Source organism: Daucus carota, chromosome 7 (genome assembly GCF_001625215.2).
Source record: "Daucus carota subsp. sativus chromosome 7, DH1 v3.0, whole genome shotgun sequence".
NCBI lineage: Eukaryota > Viridiplantae > Streptophyta > Magnoliopsida > Apiales > Apiaceae > Daucus > Daucus carota.
The window spans coordinates 19,431,482-19,437,452 of NC_030387.2; the positions used below are offsets into that span (position 1 = coordinate 19,431,482).

Sequence of the window (5,971 nt, forward strand, 5' to 3'; positions counted from 1 at the left end):
CGCCTGATTAAGGAAATTCAGAATTTTCAACAGTTTGATACGGAGTCTTTGTATGAAGCTTATGAAAGATTCAAAGATTTTTTGCGAAAGTGCCCACATCATGGGTTATCTGATCAACAGAAGATCCGTACTTTCGATAATGGGTTGACAATACAATGTGCTACTCAAGTTGATGGTGCAGCTAGAGGTTCATTGACAAACCAATATCCCGAGGATGCTTTTGAGATATTGGAGGATATTACTTCAAATAATTGTAGAGCCTATGATCGTTCAAGTTCAAAGAAGGTAGCAGGTGTACATGAAGTTGATCCATTGACATCTTTTTCAGCACAAGTGGTGTCTCAATTTGAAGCTTTGAACAAAAAGCTTGAGTCTTTATCAGTGGATAGACAACAACCAGTTCAGTCGGCTCATCAAGTTCAGAATATTCATGTCTTTTGTGATATGTGTGGGGAAGGCCATCCGACTCAGCAATGTCCATTGATCTATCACGATATGGCACAGTCTAGTTCCGTGAACTATGTGGGAAATTCAAGCAATCAGCAAAACAACCCTTTCTCCAATACCTACAATCCAGGTTGGAGAAATCATCCCAATTTTTCATGGAATAACAATGTTAGGACAAATATGCCTTTCAAGCAGAATGTACCACCTGGTTTTCAACAGAATCCAAGGCCACAAGAGATGGAAAAGAAGCCTAACACTGAAGATCTTTTACTTCAATATATGCAGAAAACTGATGCTTTAATTCAGAGTCAAAGTGCATCCATGAGAGCTTTGGAGATGCAAGTGGGTCAACTGGCTAGTGCTATCAACAACCGACCTTCGGGTTCTTTGCCTAGCAACACGGAGCCAAATCCCAAAAATGACAAAAGAGAGCATTGTAAGGCAATTACTTTGAGGAGTGGAAAAGAAATTGAAGGAAACACAAAGAAAGTTGATGATGGTGGAGATCCTGAAAAAGTTTTGAATGAAGAACCTAGTGTACTCTCAAATCCTAAGGCCGATGCATCAACACCAAAGAAGCATGTATATCCTCCACCTCCATTTCCTCAACGTTTGCAGAAGCAGAAGCAAGATAAGCAATTTCAAAAATTTATGGATGTCTTCAAGAAATTATCAATCAACATTCCTTTTGCCGAAGCTTTGGAGCAAATGCCAAGCTATGTCAAGTTCATGAAAGATATTCTGTCACGGAAAAGGAGATTGGAAGAATTTGAAACTGTGGCCTTAACTGAGGAGTGTAGTGCTATTTTGCAGAAAAAGCTACCACTAAAACTCAAAGATCCTGGAAGCTTTACTATTCCATGCACTATTGGAAATCAATATTTTGGAAAAGCTTTGTGTGATTTGGGGGCAAGTGTGAATTTGATGCCTTTGTCAATTTTTGTGAAGTTGGGTGTTGGTGAAGTAAAGCCTACATCAGTGCGGTTACAGTTGGCAGATAGATCTTTGGCATATCCAAGGGGTGTAGTTGAAGATGTTCTTGTCAAAGTTGATAAATTCATTTTTCCCGCGGATTTCATTGTTCTTGATATGGAAGAAGATGCTGACATTCCTTTACTTCTTGGTAGGCCATTTTTAGCTACAGGGAGAACTCTCATTGATGTTCAGAAGGGGGAGTTGACTATGCGAGTGCAGGATGAACAGGTAACATATAATGTTTTCTCAGCAATGAAATTTTCTAATGATGAGGAGAGTTGTTTTTCTGTGAGTGCTTTCACAGGTGGAGATGATTTACCCTTAATGTTGGAGCAACATTCCACCGATCCTTTAGAATTGTCTTTACGAGAAGCGGGTGATGAAAGCAATGAAGAAATTGCTGAATGTGTGAAGGAACTAAATGCATTGCCTACATATCGAAGGCCTTTTCAGCAATTTGAGTCTTTTGAGATGCCGGTAATGTCTAAAGCTTCTAAACCTTCCATTGAAGAACCTCCTGAATTGGAGCTAAAGAAACTACCAACACATCTCAAATATGCATTTCTTGGAGAGAATTCAACTTTGCCGGTGATTATATCTTCTACCTTGTCTGATGAACACGAAGGAAAATTACTTCGGGTCTTGAAGGAATACAAAAGAGCCATTGGATGGAAAATTGCTGATATTAGAGGTATAAGCCCTTCATTTTGTATGCATAAAAGTTCAATGGAGGATGATTACAAGCCTAGCATTGAGCATCAAAGGAGGCTGAATCCTGTTATGAAGGAGGTAGTAAAAAAGGAGATCATCAAGTGGCTAGATGCAGGAATCATATACCCTATTTCTGATAGTTCTTGGGTGAGTCCTATACAATGTGTGCCAAAAAAAGGGTGGAATCACCGTTGTGGCTAATGAAAAGAATGAACTTATTCCAACAAGAACAGTCACAGGATGGAGGGTGTGTATGGACTACAGAAAGTTGAACAAAGCAACAAGAAAAGATCATTTTCCCTTGCCTTTCATTGATCAAATGCTTGACAGATTAGCAGGCAAGGAATTTTATTGTTTTTTGGATGGGTATTCTGGGTATCATCAAATTGCTATTGCACTAGAGGATCAAGAGAAGACAACTTTTACATGCCTATTTGGCACTTTTGCTTTTAGAAAGGTATCATTTGGCTTGTGTAATGCTCCATCTACTTTTCAGAGGTGTATGATGGCTATATTTTCGGATATGATAGAGCAAGGAGTGGAAGTCTTCATGGATGATTTTTCTGTACTTGGAGATTCTTTTGATGCATGTTTAATGAATTTGGCGCGAGTATTGCAACGTTGTGAGGAAACTAACTTGGTACTCAATTGGGAAAAATGTCATTTTATGGTTCAAGAAGGCATTGTTCTTGGTCATAAGGTGTCGAGCAAAGGTTTAGAGGTTGATAAAGCTAAGTTGGAAACTATTGGGAAGCTTCCTCCACCAAGTTCTGTTAAAGGTGTTAGAAGTTTTCTTGGCCATGCGGGTTTTTATAGGCGATTCATCAAAGACTTCTCAAAAATTTCAAAGCCATTGTGTAATCTTTTGGAGAAAGACACGAAATTTCTCTTTGACGATGCTTGTGCTGCAGCTTATGAAGAATTGAAAAAGAAATTAGTTTCCGCACCAATTATCATTGCTCCGGATTGGAGTCTGTCGTTCGAGTTGATGTGTGATGCTAGTGATTTTGCACTTGGAGCAATTTTGGGGCAACGGAGCAACAAAATCTTTCATTCAATATACTATGCTAGTAAGACTCTTTCTGGTGCTCAACTTAACTACACAACAACAGCGAAAGAATTACTTGCGGTGGTGTATGCTTTTGAGAAGTTCAGATCATATCTTGTGGGTACTAAGGTGATTGTATATACAGACCATTCCGCCATCAAATATCTAATTGAAAAGAAGGATGCAAAGCCTCGTTTGATTCGGTGGGTTTTACTCTTGCAAGAATTTGACTTGGAGATCAAAGATCGAAAAGGTTCTGAAAATCAAGTTGCTGATCACTTGCCTAGGTTGGAAAATAAGGAGGATTCTGACAATTCTCAAATCATCAATGATTCCTTTCCTGATGAAAAACTTATGGCTATCACCAATAAGGGTCTGCCTTGGTTTGCTGATTTTGTTAACTATTTGGTGAGCAATATTATTCCAGCTGAGCTTAATTATCAACAAAAGAAAAAGTTTTTGCACCAGGTTAAATCTTTCAGATGGGATGAGCCTTATCTTTTCAAGCTCGGGCCAGATAATGTTTTAAGAAGATGTATTCCCGATGATGAGATAGAAAGCATCTTGAATCATTGCCATAATTCTCCATATGGTGGTCATTTCCAAGGTGACAGAACTGCAGCAAAGGTCTTACAATCAGGTTTTTACTGGCCCTCTCTTTTTAAAGATGCTCATGAATTTGTGAAAAGATGTGATAGATGCCAACGTACAGGGAATATTTCTAAGAGGAATGAAATGCCTTTAAATTATATTTTGGAGGTTGAATTATTTGATGTTTGGGGTATTGACTTTATGGGACCATTTGTGATGTCATTCCGAAACCAATATATCCTATTGGCAGTGGATTATGTCTCTAAATGGGTTGAGGCCATAGCAACCCCTACTAGTGATGCATCTATGGTACTTGAATTTCTCAAGAAGAATATATTCAATCGATTTGGAACTCCAAGAGCTATCATCAGTGACGAGGGAACACACTTCTGTAATAAGCAGTTTGCAGCTTTGTTGTTAAAGTATGGTGTTCGTCATAAAGTAGCATGTGCTTATCATCCTCAAACCAATGGGCAAGCTGAAGTGTCTAATAGGGAAATCAAGCAAATTTTGGAAAAGACGGTGAATGCAACAAGAAAAGATTGGTCAAAGAAGTTAGATGACAGTCTTTGGGCTTATAGAACCACTTACAAAACACCACTTGGACTATCTCCTTATCAGTTGGTTTATGGAAAATCTTGTCACTTGCCAGTGGAATTGGAACACAAAGCTTTTTGGGCAATCAAGAAGCTTAATTTTGATTTCATTGCAGCTAGAGAGAGGCGTCTCTTAGAATTGAATGAGCTTGAGGAATTCCGACTGAAAGCTTTTGAAAGCTCCAGAATTTACAAAGAAAAGATGAAGAAATGGCATGACCAGAAAATTGTACCCAAGGTAATTGAGGCAGGTCAAATGGTGCTATTATTTAATTCAAGGCTAAAAATCTTTCCGGGCAAGCTCAAATCACGTTGGTCAGGGCCTTTTAGAGTAATTCATGTTGAATCACATGGTGCTGTTGAAGTTGAAGATATAAGTACCGGGAGAACTTTCAAGGTCAATGGGCAAAGATTAAAGCCTTACTTGGGTGGGGACATTGATAGAAATGCCTCATCCATCACTCTTGGAGAGGTATGAAGGCCAAGAATAGTCAAGCCATGACTCTAAATAAGGCGCTGCATGGGAGGCAACCCATGAGTTTGTATATTATCAGGTAAAAAAAGAGTAGTTATTTTCTTTAATTTGTATATTGTTTTCCCCCCTCCCATTTGGTGCGGTAATCTGTTTGTTGAGTGTTTCAGGGATGTAGAGGAATTTATTATGCATTAAAAATACATCTTGCATCCTTGGAATGATTTTTGGGCATGTGTTTGAAGGCAAAAGTAAGGTCATACATGTCTGCGTTATACTTGGTGTGATTGTGTGAAGCAGCATGTTCATGGAGACATGGAGTTAAAGAGCTTTTGTCATGCTCAAAGTGGGGAACAACTCTGGTGAATTTTAGCACGTTGACATTCGAGTGCTAAACTTGCACGTTCATGCCGCTCTAATTTTTTTTCCTCAGGCCTCTGTTAGATTTTTACATGTTGGCATGCGAGTGCTGGTCGCAGCATGATCATGCAGCTCCTCCTACTTGCTCCCTGATGATTTTGGGCATTTTAGCATGCTCGTGTTGATATGAGCATGTTCATGCTACTATCCTATGTTCCCTCGGGTGAAATTTGGCATAATAGCATACTTGTGCCAATCACAGCATGTTCATGCAGTGGGTTCACTCTTTAGCCCCTGATGTTTTTGCAAACATATGCATGCGAGTGCCAACCATGGCACGGTCGTGCATCAAGCTTATTGCTCTCTGGTAGATTTTTGCAGGTTAGCACTCTGGTGCGGAGTAGTGCACGCTCGTGCAACCAAACTTATCATGTCCCAGGCTATCATTATGGCATGATCATGCCCACGATCATGTTGCACACCACGTTTGAGCAAACTACACCTCCCTGTATCCTTTTATAATGCTGCTTTTGTATATTAATTTTCTAACCACTAGCATTATCAATTATTTATAAGTTTATTTATATAAATAATTTAGATAAACCCTTTATAAATATTATTATTATTTATTTTTATTTTGATTTTTTTATTTTATTTTATTTTTATTTTGTTGTTGTTGTTTTGTTTTGTTTGTGTAATATTACTATTATCTTGTTTAAATAATATATTCTATATATTATGCTATATATGATATAAAAAAAAATTCCTTTG

The 5,971-nt window shown here is 38.4% G+C and overlaps 1 non-coding gene and 1 pseudogene across 1 annotated transcript; one reads left to right on the forward strand and one right to left on the reverse strand.

Moving 5' to 3' along the window:
- Positions 1 to 107, reverse strand: LOC135148108 (small nucleolar RNA R71). The gene has a single exon (XR_010286003.1). It is a non-coding gene; the product is annotated as a small nucleolar RNA R71 (small nucleolar RNA).
- Positions 108 to 2,373: 2,266 nt separating this feature from the next.
- On the forward strand, positions 2,374 to 5,206 carry LOC135147924 (uncharacterized; annotated as a pseudogene).
- The last annotated feature ends 765 nt before the right edge of the window (positions 5,207 to 5,971 follow it).